The sequence below is a fragment of the Diabrotica virgifera genome, chromosome 4 (assembly GCF_917563875.1).
Source record: "Diabrotica virgifera virgifera chromosome 4, PGI_DIABVI_V3a".
NCBI classification, from domain to species: domain Eukaryota; kingdom Metazoa; phylum Arthropoda; class Insecta; order Coleoptera; family Chrysomelidae; genus Diabrotica; species Diabrotica virgifera.
Window position 1 is genome coordinate 158,072,546 of NC_065446.1, and position 17,300 is coordinate 158,089,845.

Below are 17,300 nucleotides of genomic sequence, written 5' to 3' on the forward strand. Positions count from 1 at the left end.
TAATTGAAAACTTATTGGACCATTTTCCTGGTAACACTTCCATAGCTTCTAAAAATTGCAAGCCAGATGGATGCTGAAGCGAAGAAGACAAGAGGGAAATAAAATCACCTCACAAGAAATAATTTATCCAAAAAGCAAATGGAATGTCAAGAAAGCCAATTGGTCCCTGTATACATCCTTAATTGAAAACATGTTTTCCAACTACAATAACTCTTTCAATACTTATCAAAATTATAGTTTTCTAATAGATTGCATTAATGATGCTGCAAATAGATCTAGGTATTCCTCAATACAAAATTTTTAAATCCAAAAATCGATCGCCTCCAATATGGTGGGACCCAGAATGCGATCTGATAATCAATGACAGAAAAGAAGCATTAGCATTGTATAAACGTTCACCAAGTCTTGATAATTATCTAAACTGTCAGAAAGTTACTGCTCATACTAAAAAGCAGTTGAAACAAAAAGCCAAAGCTAGTTGGATTAAATGGGGTTCTAATTTAAGCAAAAATACCTCCTCTAAGGAGATATGGTCACAAGCCAACAAAATGAATCGAAAAGCTCCTATGAGTATAAAACCCTTCAATATAGATAGACGACTTTTTTAATAAAGTATGTCCTCCATTTGCTCAAAATTCACCTATACGATCTACACAAAATCATCATTCAAATAATCACTTTCTGTTAAAACCATTTTCTGAAACTGAATTAGATTTTGCCCTTAAAAACCGCATAAATACTTCTCCTGGTATCGATCACGTAAAATACCCCATGTTAACCAACCTACCAGATATTGCTAAAAAACTTCTTTTAAATGTCTTCAATGATATCTAAAAAAATATAGTTATCGATTCTTTTAAAAACATCTTAGTTGTTCCTATCCTTAAACCCGGAAAAGATCCAAACATCTTAAGTTCATATAGACCAATATCCTTACTGTCTTGTATATTTAAAACTTTAGAAAGGCTTATAAAATTTAGATTAGATTGGTGGTTACAAAAAGAGAATTTACTCCCAGTAAACCAGTTTGGTTACAAAAGAGGTTTTGGAACTATAGACGCTTTAACACTTGTTGTAGATGTACAGAATAACTTAACTAAAAATAACTACTTAGCAGCACTATTCTTAGATATTGAAGGAGCATATGACTCAGTTTGTTCATCAACCTTAAAACATAAAATGGTAAATTTTTTTCATATTCCAATTGCTTTCGTTAACACAATAATCGATTTCTACACAGATAGGGTAATTTACATTAGAGATCATAATAACAAACTAATAGGACCTCGACATAATTATCACGGTATACCACAAGGCTCAGTATTATCACCAATGTTATTCAATCTGTACACCTCTGACATACATAAGACGCAAATAAACAACATCCCATTTAAAATCATACAAAATGCAGACGACATTTGTGTCTATACGGAAAGCAAGAAATATGAAAACGGTATGCAAAACCTAAGTACAGTTTGTAGTTCCCTCTTTCCATGGTTCTTAGAGAATGGCTTAAATTTATCAATTAACAAATCAGCAGTAACTGTCTTTACAAGACACAACCTTCCTATAAACCAAGATGTATTACTTAGTGATCAATCTTTTACATTTAAAAATAATGTCAAATATGCCTCATTTTGGACAAAAAACTAACTTGGAAACAACACATACAATATATGCTGGATAGATGTAATAAAGGTAGTAATTTCCTTAGAATGACAACTAGAGTGTGGTGGGGCTGCGATGTTGAAACATCTTTATTGTTTTATAGAGCTTATATACGATCCATTATAGATTATGGTGCTACTCTCTACGGTTCTGCTTCCAAAAATCTTTTAAGCAAAATTGACGTTTTCCAAAATTCTACCTTGAGAATCTGTTTAGGTGCTATGAGATCTACTCCTATACAACCAATACATGTTGAAGCTTCTGAGCCTTCTTTGGAGATTAGAAGAAATTTACTAAGTGAAAAATGGGTACTCAAAGCACACTCTACAAATTTCGAATTATTTTCCTGTAAATGTCATCTTAACGAATCAGATCTTACTCACAACTATTGGATTAAAAAACCATCTCTGCCTTTATGTACTGCATTACAGAACAATCCTATTTTTTCAAAGGCATTGAACACAGTAGAAAAAAACTTAGACTACTTTGCTCTCTTCCATAAAACTGATGTAATAATACCCACATACAACGAAAACAACATAATCAGCAACAATATCCTGAAATCTATTTTGAACTGCTACAGTGATGCCACAGTTATATATGTTACAGTTCAAGTTGATTCTCAGTTAAGACAGTTTTATATTATGCTATTCTCATGCTAGGCAAGAGCCATGCAAGACAGATCACGCTACTGCGCATGCCCACGCGATATTTCCTTGCAATTCCTGTGCTAGACGAAAAATTAAAACATGTTCTATTTTTCATGCTATTTTGATGCAAGTCCTGTCAAAATTCATGTTGCCAATATGACAAAATTTATAGTTTAGAAAAAAACTTAACCTTATTGTGTAAGTTTAAATGGTATTTACTGGATGTAGTAATTTGTGATTTATATTTGAATATATTTAATTATGTACTGAAATTTCCAAGTGAAGTATCTAAAGTTAATATTTTGATATATTTCTTCTATTGGCAACAACGAAAGTGGTATCCAAAATTGCACCGAAATAGCTCTGATGTAAAAAGGTCAAGCTAGGCAAGAGATATGCCATGCAAGACTTACTTGCATAGCATGAGACTTGCATAGCCTTGATGTAAAGCTGCTTTAAGAGTTGACTCCAACTAGTTGGAGTCAACTCCAACTGAAACGAGCAGTAAAAGTTGATTTTAAAAATTTAAATCAACTTTTACTAGTTGGAGTTAACTCTTCCTGGATCGATTCAGTAAATGTTGATTATACGAGAATCTCAAGTGCATTTTTGATGAGTGTGCGTTTCTTTGTTTTGACAGTTTCAACTACTTATTAGTATAGTCTGTAACATCGCCCCCGTTAGGTAAATTATTCTGATTGGATTTTTTGCACAAACTTACTCAAAGAAATATGTACATCCGTATAACAATCCTTATAACAAATACACAGGGTGTCACGCGGTACCGCGGTCGAAAAATTGTTTAACCAATTTTTGTTAACCAAATTCACAAAAATAATTTTTATCTACTCTATCTCATATTATGTATATTGTAAAGGTTTTATTGTGTGAACATTGTAAATATAGATAGCAGTGCATGAAGGGTTTAAAGTGTGTCTGAAATAACAGAGTGTTTTAAATGGGTTTTACTTTTTCGCACTGTTTTTTAGCACACTTTCATATAATTAAACATCCTTAACTTTCGCCTTCGGGAGGAAATCAGACACGCCCTTGCAACGGCAACTGAAATGCTCACAAAACAGCGACCACGGAAGCAAAGATGGATGACAGAGGAAATATTGGATTTAATGGATGAAAGAAGAAAATGAATATTACTATCCTTGGATTATAAGCTTTCATTTGACACCTCATTTGTCATATCGGAAAAGAAATGAAAGGCAGAATTTACAAATCAGTCATCAGACCAATAATGACATACGCGGCAGAAACACAACCCGACACAGAGAGGAAAAATAGATTGCTCGAAACAGTCGAGATGAAAACCCTTCGAAAAATCGATAGTAAGACTCTATGGGACAGAGCTAGAAGTACATATATACGACGGAGATGCAAGGTGGATAACATTAATAACTGGGTAATAAACAGAAGAATAGAATAGAATGACCACATAAGTCGAATGACAACAAATAGGGTAGTCAGGACAGCGAGAGACGGTTCCCCAATAGGAAGACGTTCAGTGGGAAGACAACGAAAACGATGAAACGACAACTTACTAGAGGCACATTGAAAAAACTACTACTACTATTTGTCAATCTACCTGTTATAATGACGAAGGAGTTATATTCGCGGACGGACGGACAGACAGCCTAGGTTTTTGTCACCTTTAGTACCATCCTTTGATATTAATATTTCATTTGACACCTCATTTGTCATTCTACCTGTTATAATTAACGAGGAGTTATACTCGCTGTCGGACAGATGGTACCAGGCAGTACCGTGGTTCAAAAATTGTTTAATAGTTATTTATGTTAAAGTGCCTCTTTATCGAACGAGTCTGATATTACGAGCAGAGGAAGCGAAGCGAGCAACAGACGCGTTCGATAAAGAGTATTGAGGTGGTGCGTACAAAATTGTATCGTCAATCATAAAAAATATTAACACTTACTTACAACTTTGAGGAATTTTTTTTAATTTTAGATGAAATAAAAAATTCGTATGACATTAATGACAGATGACTTTTGCATGATGGCCGGTTTTGATGTTTAATCGATAGTTATCAATACTGTACCTAATTACTAAATCTGTAAAGTTTTGATTTATTTTGTATGAATATAATTGCGAAACACTACAGAATTTTACTTTTTGACATAAATTTTATTAATAATAAGATAAATTTTGTACAATATTTTTAATAATTAAAGTAAATAAATTTTAATTTCACTCAAATAAATAATCGATTGCTGCCATTGACCACTTACATCCAATCTCGGTTAATTTGATTAATAATCGCGGCAGGTAAAGTAACATTCTTCTTTCAATACAACAAAGTGTTACTTTACTGCCGAAAATGAGGGCAAATGAGTACAATAATGAATGATTTTAGTGACGTTTGGCGATAAACAATGATTTTAAACAAATTGGCAAAAATAATTTTTTCACTTCGTACAAATATTTTTTAGATCCTTTGAGCCTTTTTTCTCTAAAATTGACTGTTGTCGAGTTATTAGCGACTTGAAATTTGAAAAACGCCAAAATAACCATTTTTAAGGTTTAATAACTCGATTAAAGATAATTATTGTGAAAGTCGAGCGAGCGGCCGTGGAGTAACGGCATAATCGCTGGCCTCATACGCCAGTGCATGTGAGTTCGAGCCCTGCCAAAGACAAACCATTTTTATTTCCAATAATGACACGAGCCGTCTCACCGTGTCTCGGAGAGCACGTTAAGCCGTCGGTCCCCATGGGCTAGTGTACATCGACACTAGTTACTTGAAACAGGGTTAAAGGTATAATTGGCGCCGGAACTGTCCGAAAGGCAAAAATGCCATACGATATTATATATTATGAAAGTCAGAAACTAAAAAAATCAAAGATTAAAGCTACCTCTATAAGATCCTGAAGAAATTGTTGTCATTATTTCATTAATAAGATATTATTTTTAATTATCAACAATGAGCGCTAAGCGTGTATTGAGGCGGCAGTCAATGTGAGTGCGAGTGAGATTCACCATTGAACAGCCGGAATGGTGCATCTCTTTAGCACTCACCATTGACGGCCGCCTAATACGCACTTAGCGCTCATTGTTAATAAAAAGATAAAGCTTAGTAATAAAATAGTGACAAAAATTTCTGCTGTATCTTGTAGAGGGGGCTATAAACTTTGATTTGGTCACTTTCTGACTTTCATAATAATGGATTTTAACCCGAGTTATTAAGCCTTGAAAATGGCTATTTTCGCATTTTTCAAATTTTAAATCGCGTATAACTCTTTACAGTACAACAATCAATTTTATAGAAAAATCACAAAATACCTTTTTTGCTCAGAATAACCCAAATGATCTAAAAAAAATTGTTCGAAGTGAAAAAATTATTTTTGTGAATTTGTCTAAAAAAATTGTTTGAACAATTTATCGATCAAGGTACTGCCTGGCACCCAGTAGATTTGTTATAAGGACCTCTTTTTGAGTAAGTTTGTGCAAAAAATTCGAATCAGAGTAATTTACCTAACGGGGGCGACGATACGGCCTAGACTAATTCGAACATATTCAGTAACATTTAATTTCTAGAATCGGCTGTTTGTGTGAATCAGAATCAACTTTTACTAAATGGCATTGGGAAGAGTATACTTTAACTAGTTGGAGTCTACTTTTACTAGTAAATGTTGAATATAAATCTTCATTTTATATTTATAATCAACTTTTACTGAAACCAGCCGTTAGAGTTGACTCGAACTAGTAAAAGTCAACTCCAACTGGATAATCAACTTGAACTGTAACATATACACTTCTTCTTCTTCAGGTGCCGTCCTCGTTCCGAAGTTTGGCTATCATCAAGGCTATGCGTATTTTTGATACCGTAGATCTAAATAATTGGCAGCTGCTGCACTTGTACCAATCTCTTAAATTCTTCAACCATGAATGTTTTCTTCTGCCAATGGATCTTTTACCTATTATTTTTCCCTGAATAATTAATTGTAGTAGCTGGTACTTTTGTCCCCTCATTATATGTCCCAAGTATTGCAGTTTGCGCTTTTTAATAGTAAGCGCAAGTTCTTTTTCTTTCTGCATCCTTCGCAACACTTCCATGTTTGTCACTATCTCTGTCCACGATATTCTCAGTATCCTGCGGTACATCCACATCTCGAATGCTTCTATTTTTTTTTTTTTTTTACAACATATACACAGATGCATCTAAATCAAGAGAAGGGACTGGCTGTGCTTATTTTTTACCCTCAGGAGGTTTCGAATTCAAATACAAACTTCCCAATGAGTTTTCAATTTTCTCTGCGGAATCATTGGCCATACTCGAAGCGTTGAAATATATTAAAAACTCTTATACTAAAAAAACGTTAATTCTTTCAGACTGCCTATCAGTTTTACAGAATATCAAAAATACTATTTTGCGCAAAACATTTAGTAATCCTTACATATTTTTAATAAAGGATATGTTAAAGCGTTTAGACGACTCTGGCTTCAATATAAAATTTATTTGGGTTAAGGCACATATTGGACTCAAAGATAATGAATATGTAGACCACTTAGCTAAGTCCAGTATAACTTCAGGTACTTTATTGCCATATTCTTTATGTGTATCAGATGTTATTACTATTTTTAAAAATAACCAACTATCGATATGGAAAGGTCAATGGAATCTTTATTGCTTAACAAACCCCACAAGATACACCACTTTACAACCAGTGATTCCACAAAGTACTTGGTTTAAGAGTTTTAAAGCTCCACGTAAGTATTTAACAACTATAAATCGACTACGTTTTGGGCATGCTTGCTATCCAAGTTATTTATATAGAATAAATGTGATTGAAGACGATAATTGCAAACATTGCGGAAAACAGGGTGATCTTGATCATATCTTTTTTGGATGTACCAAGTTTCAACAGCATTCAAACTCTCTCTATAAAAATTTAATCAAAATTAATATGCATGCACCATACAATATCCAGTCTCTCTTGGCTACAGGCTCACAACAAATATATAATATCATTATAGATTTTTGTCAAATACACGCACGGTCCTATAAGATTTGTACGCGGACATGAAGTTTTTTATTATTTAAGTTCAGATGAGATTTGCATCCTTTTTTATCATAAATGTTATATCACTTTATCAGAGATCCATCATTGTTTTTATTGTATTATTATTGTATTGTATTATTTATTGTATTACTATGTATATTGTTTTTGTTTAATTTTTTGTATTAGGGATAGGATTGTATATTCCTTATTGCAACTGGCTGAATGACTAATGTCTATGCCATTAAATAAAAAAAAAGTTATGTGGAATGGGTTAAGATCCATTATCTCCATGATTATGGAGAGGAGCTAAGTTGAGGGACAAAAAATGTTAAGATAAAACAGATGATAATGTATATGAAGTTCACTTATTTGGGTAGTCATTTTAGAAGAAAATTGCCGTGAGAAAAACAAAATAAGCGCAAAACTGAGAAAAGACAATAGGAATCCTAGAATTGAGAAAAGTCTATTAAGGTCTAAGTTTTATCCAGAGAAACAAAGCTGAGAATATACCGATCAATAGTAAGATCAACTGCCACGGGCGCCCACATAAAAATTTTAAGGGGGGCAGCTGTGAAGATGCTGCACATTACATTTTGTATACTTTGGATACAATAACAATATAGTTTAAAGCACCCGAAAAGCTAGGAGGACCATGCCAATTGCTACATATGCTTGCAAGACGTGGGTGCTAAATAAAGGTGAAGAGGAATGGTTAGAAAGATGAGAACATAAAATACTGACAATACAATATTCTAAATCTAATTTAGAAAATACAATTTACTTAAGGATAATTTATTTTATTGTAAGCTACAATTTTTTCTTGGAATATAATTGGAATATTTGACTATATTAAAATCTACATACACTATTCTTTTTTACTCTTGGTTCACTCTACCGTAAAAACGTCACTACTTTAGCATCCTAATTAGTATTAAAAGAATCAAGACCTTTCTTCGGGGGAATTGAGGTTAATAACGGTATTTGGACGCTCGGTGACGGTGACTCAAGTTTCTGTTACTTTTTTGGAATATAATTATTCGTGCATACTCGAGAATACGCACATAAGTATTGTAGAAAAAAGATTTAGTATATTTCCGTCTAATTGGAGAATTCCAGTTATAACGATTTACACCCACAATAATAAGATTCACACCAATGTTTTTTTTTAATTCTGAAAGTATAAAGTAAGTAACAAACAAAATTAATATTCTATATATGCCAGACACAATTCCATATCTTCTCTGTAAATATTTAATTCAAATTAAGTATATCAAATTTAATATACACTCCTGGTCAAAAAAATCCGGACACTTACATTTTGTATATTTTTTACTATGTATGTATGTACTCTGTACGTTATAATAGGGGAGGAAAGTATGCTAAATTTGCAGTTACTCGAACGTTATTAGGTTGTGAAGAGTAGGTCCTTAAACCAAAAAAAGTTAAGTTTTCCATAAAGTGGGTTACTTTCTATTTTTTAATTTCATTTTCCATTTCCAACAATCGTTTTTTCTGATTATAGCGCCATCTATCCATAATTCGAAAAAATATCTCGAATAAAAGTTGCTTATTTTTTCATATAGAATCCAAATCTGCAATAAAAATTGGGGGTTCCTATTTAAGATTCTAAAATAACCACCCGCCCCACCTCCGTGGGACGTCGTGTTTCGAGCCATTCGATAGATTTTTCAAACATACCGAATAAGTGTATTTTGCAGTTTTTTGAACTGATGTTCATTTCGCGAAATGTCGCGGGGTTTGTATTTAAAATTTTAAATTTACCCCCCACCATTCTCCGTGGGGGTCGTGTTTGGTATTAGTCGATAGATTTTTGAAACATATTTAACACGTATTTTCTATTTTTTCGATCTGACGTTCATTTCGCGAAATATTCGCTTTTTTGTGAAAATTTGTGCCCATTTCTTTACGCCCGCTCAAATCGTCAGATACTTAACTTACCTTATCTTAGTCTGACTATTTCGAGTTTTTCAAAGGATAGATTTTTTTCGGGCCCCCTTAATGAACTCCCCTGTATTAAGAGCCAATATATGGTAGAGGAAGATTTACAGGGTACAAGATTTCTCTCCATGTGATAATCTGGCTCGCTCGAGTAAATGCAAAAATCCCCGCTTGGCCTCTCCCCTACCATTATATTTTGTCAGTGTATAGTGGTTTTAACGGGTAGGAAGTAAATCATTTGAATATTGCCAAAATTACCATCCATTATGCTCTTACGAAGAATCGTCACACTGAAGAATTTATTAGAAGATCAGGATCAGGCAGAAAACGTGCAGAGATCAGCGTGATGTACATTTTTGAAACACTTTTACATTACGATGCCGCTGCTTAACATCAAATCGCCGGTCCGGAATAAGAACGACGTAACTGCAAAAAGCCAAATTTCTCAAGAGAGCAAAAAAACGATTTTTAAATATTTAAAATAGGGATTAAATGAGGAGTAATCGCCCAGGAGCATCGGTATGGCGTTTATTCTTACAATGATGGCTTTTACTTGATCCCTATTGGTTCGAATTTCATTATCTTAATTTAATCCTCCCACTTTCTATTCTTTTTACAGTTGCGTTATTCTTCATCTCAAATTTTTCAAATATTTAAAATAGAGATTAAATAAAGAGTAACCGTCCGGAGTATTGGTATGGGCTTTGTTCTTACAATGATGGCTCTCAGTTTCATCCCTATTGGTTCGAATTTCAATATCTTAATTTAATTCCCCCTTTTTCAACCCTATTTACAGTTACGTCATTCTCGATCTTAAAATTTTTCTGAAAAAAAACAGCGATGGCTTTTATATTCATCCCTATTGGTCCGAATTTAATAATCTTAATTTAGTCCCCTCATTTTAAACCCTACTTACAGTTACGTCATTATTCAGCTGAAACAAGGTATAAAATGGTGTATATTTCAATAACGACGCAACTACCCTGTAGTGGCTCAGCACATAGTTACAGTTGTCTCGCTTTTGTATCAGTATCTTGACACACTATTTTAGAAGTTTTTTTTTTGTTCTGATTCTGGCCTTGGTTTATAACCTTTAGCCAAAAGTTTAGAAGTTAATTACGTAATAAAGAGGAATTGACAAAATTTGCAGTTGCGTCATTCTTATTCTGAACCGGCGAAAAGTTCTCGCTAGTAGTTCGTTAGAAACTCGTGGAACTCATATTTTTGCACGAACTGTAAAGGTAGAATTCCGCACCAAGCGACCAAGACAGGAGACCGCGACAGGCGACAGGTGGGCGAGACGCGACACCAAGTGAACTGAACTTGAGTACGCGACAGAGACACACGACGTACGAGAAACTTACGGCTTTAGTTTTAATCTATCACCGGATGTGGAAGAAGGAGGTGTAATGGATTCGAAACTACTGTTGAAAAGGTTATTGAAAGAAGAAGACTCATGTACGAACGTGGTTTACGTTCTCACAAGCCAGTAGCATTCCCTAAATTAACATCAGCTCATCGAACTAACAGAATAAGAGTTACGAATTATAACAGAGACTAAATAGATTGTGCAGCAATGGAGTATTGTAATATGTTATGACGAATCCTATTTTTCCTCGTGACCTCTAGATGGACGCGAATGTAACGTTGACACCATCTATCTATCGCCCGTCGGCAAATTCAAACAAAAATGTAACTTGCAGACAGTCTTTTACCACCTTTAGTCCAGACAAATTAATATATGTACATAATATATTTTTACCACTAAAAATGAGATGTTTTAACCAAATATTGCTTCAAACATAATGTGCAGAATAATTTTGAATTACGTTCCGCTAATGAACTTGCTTTTTTGTCCTTAAAAGTAGAAAAAAATTTCAATAATTATATTGCTTAATATCTAAATATAATCGCTTAACAATTTTAACTGTACTAATGCCCAAATATCAGATTTTCAAGTGTTAGACTGATTGATTTACGATGAGTAACCGGATTGTAAAAACACCAGCATGTGCCTTATCTGGGACTGGGGACTAGGGCCTGACTTGCAAATTTTTAGTTTAGTTGTATTTTTGCAACGAGCTTGTATATCGATAGATGTGCATTATTGTGCATTGCTCCAATTTTGAGTTGTGTTGAAATTTTGTTGAGTACTTATAATAATTGTAGTATTTTTTTGTTGTTTGTTTGTTTGAAACTGTCTATGTGTGTATAAAGAAAATGTTTAGACCATGGGAAAAATCACCTACAGTTTTTCGTGCATGGGAGCAAGAGAACCCAAGTAGTAGTAGAGACAGTGTAGTAGTCAACAATCTTTTAAGTGTAAGTGATACAAAAAACAATGACACTGAGACTGTAACTGTAGAAAAGTGTTTAAGACTTCCAAAGAAAAGGATTGTTTTGAATGAACAATATAAGAGAATTTGTATGAACGTTTACAAAAATCTTCAAAATGATCCTGAAAATAGTTGTAAAGACAGTATTATAAGAAAAGCGGCATTTCTAACAGGAATTCCTTATTCTGCCATGCGCACGCTTTACATCGTAAAAAGTGGTGTTAAAAAGAGAAAAACAAGATCGGATGATGGAAAACCTAAACAAATTAATATCGTGACTGCTAAATGTTTAAGGAATTTGGTTTACGAGGAATACAAACAAAATGTAATACCAACAATTGACATTATATACACCAAGCTTGTTGCGATGGAAAGAAGCTGCCCTAAAACCACTTTACGTAGACGGCTGAAAAAACTTGGGTTCAAATACAAAATCGTTGATAAACGGGTGGCTATTATGGAAAGTAAGAGTACACTGGCGTTTAGATTATTTAGAAAAAATTCAAGAATATCGAGACCAACAGCGGACTATATATTATTTAGACGAGACATGGTATAACACGCATGATACCGCTAGCAAGGGTTGGAATGATGGTTCACTTAGGTGCCAGTTGAAAGGCATACCTCCGAATAAAGGTTCCCTGGTGATTATTGTGCACTGTGGATCTGTAAATGGTTGGGTGCCAAACGGGTTAATGCTTTGCGGAAAAAAATAGAAAAATGTAGTATAGATTATCATCAGAATATGAATTCTACTATACTCGAAGAGTGGTTTAAAAATACACTACTTCCCAATATAACACCGGGCAGTGTGATAGTTATGGACAATGGACACTACCACCCAAAGCTTCTCAAAAAAATGTCTAACAGTTCATCTTCAAAACAGGAACTAAAAGATTTCCTCTCGGATAATGATTTGTATTTTGAAGACAACTATAATAAACAGTTACTTGAAGTGCTTCGTACCAAAACTTATAAGAAACAATATATATTGGATACTATTGCAATACAACATGACCATACTGTTTTGAGGTAACCACCTTATTTTTGCATATTCAATCCTATCGAACTTATTTGGGGACAAGTAAAAAAACGGATTCGGAGGAAAAATAGTTTTCCAAAATTTGACGCGAAAGTGGTCGATTTAATTCGATATGAACTATCACAGATTACAAGTGCCGACTGGAAAAAAGCAGTAAACCATGTAGTGAAAGTAGAAGATAAGTACAGAAGACTAGGACAATTTTTTTCAAACAGTGGAAAACTTATTATTAATCTGGTGGATAGTGACGATGATGAGAGCTCGTCTGCAGGAGAAATATTTTAAACAAGGTACGCTAATATGATGATTATTTCAGTTAAAACAATTCAGTTTTTCATTATAAATTGCTAACTTTGTTTAAAACAATATTTTCTTAAATGTAACATACTTTTCCACAGTTTCTTCTATGTACGTCATCGTTAAACTCTAATAGGGCTTTTCAACGCTTCTCATATGTTTCAAGCACTTGTCATATGTCGTTTAATTTTAATATATCTGCGTCATACGTTATTGGTATATAGTATATACCAATAACTGTACATACCAAAGACGTAATGACGTAGATGTATTAAAATTGTATGACATAACAAGTGCCTGAAACAAATGAGAAGCGTTGAAAATCCCTATAGAAGATGCCGTTGTATCACCTAGTATTTTTTCCGACAGGGTGGTAGAGTGATAATTTTTTTTTACATTTCACTTTTAACCATTTAAAAAACAAAGAAATATAAAGTTTTGTTTGTTTTTTCAAAATCAGATTTTCTGCTTTTTGACTATAATATACACACTAATACATGAAGGGTGTCGGGAGAAAATCATGGATGTCACCAATGGGGTGATATTTAGGTAAATACGTCATTCTCTAGATTTTAACGAATACTAATCACATCATTCCTTCAAATAGGTAGAAAACATCGAATGTTCAGAGATTTTAAGCCTTTTAAATTGACCATGTCGGGAGAAAACGATATTAGTCCACGCGTAATTGGGTGAAAACAATGATTGTCACCCAAAGCAATATCACTTGCCACGTCGGCACGCTGCGTAGTAAAATGTATATTTTTCGGTTGATTTGTAATACACACGTGTTTAGATAGGTTAGTCGTTAGTTTGTTTACAAATTATTACAACAGAGCAGTAGATTGTTTTATAACTGCGAAAACTGTACAGTATTGTTTAGTGTGAGTTCAATATAATATTATCTCATAATGGCTAATAGTGAAAAGAGTGATGGAAAAAAGAAAAAAAAGGGAAGGATGTACGAGGTTACGAAGAAAATAATTAAAAAATACGATTTTTTAACTAAAATGTTTTATTTTGTTTTAGATGAAAAGCAGAGAACAAAAAAGCAAAAACAAAACAGGAATAATCCTGTGACTAAACGCCTGTACTTGGTGACATCCATTGTTTTCTTCTTTAAAAAGTGGACATTACGCGACTAATTTTTTATTTTCTTAAAAACAATTTAACTCTTATGCTTTGTTTACATTAGTTTATATTATCAATACATTTTTCTATCATTACGTTTATATTTAATACGTCCCAATACATTTTTTTTGTCGTAAATAGTCTTATAACTTTAAAATTCGTTTTTCTCAAAATCATTTCTTGTTGACATCCATGATTTTCTCCCGACACCCTTCACATTATTGTTCTTTTATAATTTAATACTTGCATCAAAAAATTTGTGTCGGTGAAACAACAAATATCGCGATACGTCCCTGGACATCGGTTACTCGAATTTCATAACATACAAAAATATTTATTATCTGTTTGAATTTGCCGACGGGCGAAACATCGATGGACCCGACTTTTTATATGGAGGAGACCCGGAGACCGATTTTCACCTTGCTGCTGTATTTCACTCAGAACGCCATTTGTTGACGGAAGTTTTATGAAATGAGTATTAGTTTCTTTTAACGGACGCACCGAATTAATTTTAATCAAACATGAGCCTCTAATAGCAGACAGATATCTACATACGACAGTGACTGGAGGACAAAATGTTGTCCCCTACACTCCTTTCGCATACTCTATAATGCTACACTCAATGCTACACCCTACACTCGTATAATGCGCGTTCACATACTACGCGAATCATCATGGGCTACCTGAATACTGTCAGAATTCCCGTTTTGAGTTGGCCCGCTTGCATTCATGATATTATGAATCCATTAGAACATTTATGAGACATTTTAGTGAAAAAGATTAAAAAGAGGCAACCATTGCCAGAAACGATTTAATAGCTGGAAATAGTGTTGAATGAAGAATGGGAACATATACCGCAATAACAGATTCATCATCTTATTGTAAGTAGCTATGCCTTTAGGCGTATTTAAATCCTCTGCAGTTGTAGGGGAGGTAATTCCTGATTCTAAATCTAAAGAACAGTCAACTGTGGGCAATTAAAATTAATTTCTTCTTTTGTTTAATTGTTCGAACACTGTTAATTTTTTTGGGTTACTTATTACTTTCTTGTGGGTTAGATATTTTTCTTATTATTACTTTTTTAGTGTTTTAAATAAGCGATTTCGTTTATTAATGTTTATTTCCTCCCCATTTAAACCACTTCAACTCCGGATTTTTTTGACCAGGAGTAAATTTTCTATATTGTGTGTGTGTTTTGTGTTTTATTGGCACTGGTTTTCACAACCAACTGGCAAGTCAATTTCATAATGATTTTTTATACTATAACTTATCACTAACTCAGAGGAGTAATGTGTAGTGTGTGAGTTGAGTAAGTGTCTTGTTACTTTGCAAAGTCGACATCATTGTCTTTGCAAAGAGACGCTAATTGTATCCGAACGTCTGCGGTCCCTCCGGTGAGTACCGATCACACAAGGACAGAAACTATCTTCATTTATTAATTTATAATTAACGAAAAATTTCTGACCCTGGTGAGATTCGAACTCACGACCATTCGGACCTTTCGATCCAAAGGTAGGCGCCCTTACCACTGAGCCACAGAGGCGAATTTCGTATATTAAAAGGTATTATGTACATACGATAATTATAAAGTTTTAAATTATAATATCTTACCGAACTGTTATTATTACGAGATTTGTTAAATTGAAACTTATGTTGGGTCCAGAAAAAAGTTATTGGGAAATATATCTACAAATAATTACCACTACAATGAAGGCACATATCTCATTATTTCACCAACCAATATGTTCCCTGCATAATAGATTATTGTAGCTGTTGCTCGTAGAATTCTTTTACGATATTTTGTACTTCGTCCTACTGAAAACTATTATCTTTTAGCGCCTTTGTCAGTGGCCCAAAGATGTTAAAATTACTAGGCGACGAATCGTAACTATAGGATGGATGCTTTAATATCCTCCATGTCTTTCTTGTACTTTCATTACTTTGGCAGCATGAGGCCTAGCATTCTCGTGCAGAAAAATGGCACCATGTAAGATCTGATCTGGAAGTGTTTTCATTGCATTGCTTGATGGCGAGATAATACACTAAGCGTCCAAATTAACGCACCACCTTAAAAGTGGGACGTTTTTGATGTGTCGTATTTCCTAAAACTGTTGTCCGATTTGAGTGACTTTTTTAATATGTTATAGCTTTATTATTCAAGAATATCGATGTAATAATATTGTTGCTAAACAGGTAAGTGTCATTGTATACCGGGTGTAACAATGATAGTGTGTTTTTTCCTCAAAGTTCGGAACACCCCGTGGAATATTCCAGCGCATATAAAATATTGAAATTAAAACTCAGCTGTAGCCTTAGGCTTCCTTAATATTTTGCTTTTTGATTCATTCGCTTATGTTGGATAATAAAAAAAGTTAGGTACTTTAACAACTAGCAACGTTCTTCATCAATACAGGGTATATTCAAATGGGAAATTAGCCACAATTTTACCTAAAAATGATTTTATTAGAATTTATTATTAACAGATTTATTAAGCTTCAGAACAACATCAATACAGGGTGTTTCTAAATAAGTGCGACAAATTTTAAGGGGTAATTGTGCATAAAAAATAATAAACATATGTCCACAAATGCTTCGTTTCCGAGATACGGGATGCTGATTTTTTTCTTAAAAACTAACGATTTATTTATTGTTCTAAAACCGGTTGAGATATGCAAATGAAATTTGGTAAGTTTTAAGAGGTAGTTACTTCACATTTTTTGACTTACAACTAAGAATTTTATATTCACCATTGACGTGCATACGGGTAATATGACCCATATGCACGTCAATGTTAAGTATAAAATTCTTAGTTGTATGTCAAAAAATGCGCAATAACTACCTCTTAAAACCTTCTAAATTTCATTTGCATACCTCAACTGGTTTTAGAGCAGTAAATAAATAATCAGTTTGTAAGAAAAAATTCAACATCAAGTAACTCGGAAACGAAGCATTTGTGGACATATATTTATAAAGCAAACGGTCATTATTTTTTCATGCAGAGTTGCCATTTAAAGTTTGTCGCACTTATTTAAAAACACCTTGTATTGATGAAGAACGTTGCTAGTTGTTAAAGCAACTAACTTTTTTATTATCCAACATAAGCGAATGAATTAAAAAGCAAAATGTTAAGAAAGCCTAAGGCTACAGTCGAGTTTTAATTTTAATATTTTATATACTCTGGAATATT

General features: G+C 33.5%; 1 protein-coding gene and 1 long non-coding RNA gene across 2 annotated transcripts in view; both read left to right on the forward strand.

Annotated features, from left to right (window-relative positions):
- The window catches only part of LOC114332691 (uncharacterized), a 114,937-nt gene that overhangs the window by 13,654 nt on the left and 83,983 nt on the right, over positions 1-17,300 (forward strand). The window lies entirely within an intron of this gene.
- Positions 13,704-14,208, forward strand: LOC114332692 (uncharacterized). Its single transcript, XR_003652838.2, has 2 exons — positions 13,704-13,950; positions 14,012-14,208. It is a non-coding gene; the product is annotated as an uncharacterized LOC114332692 (long non-coding RNA).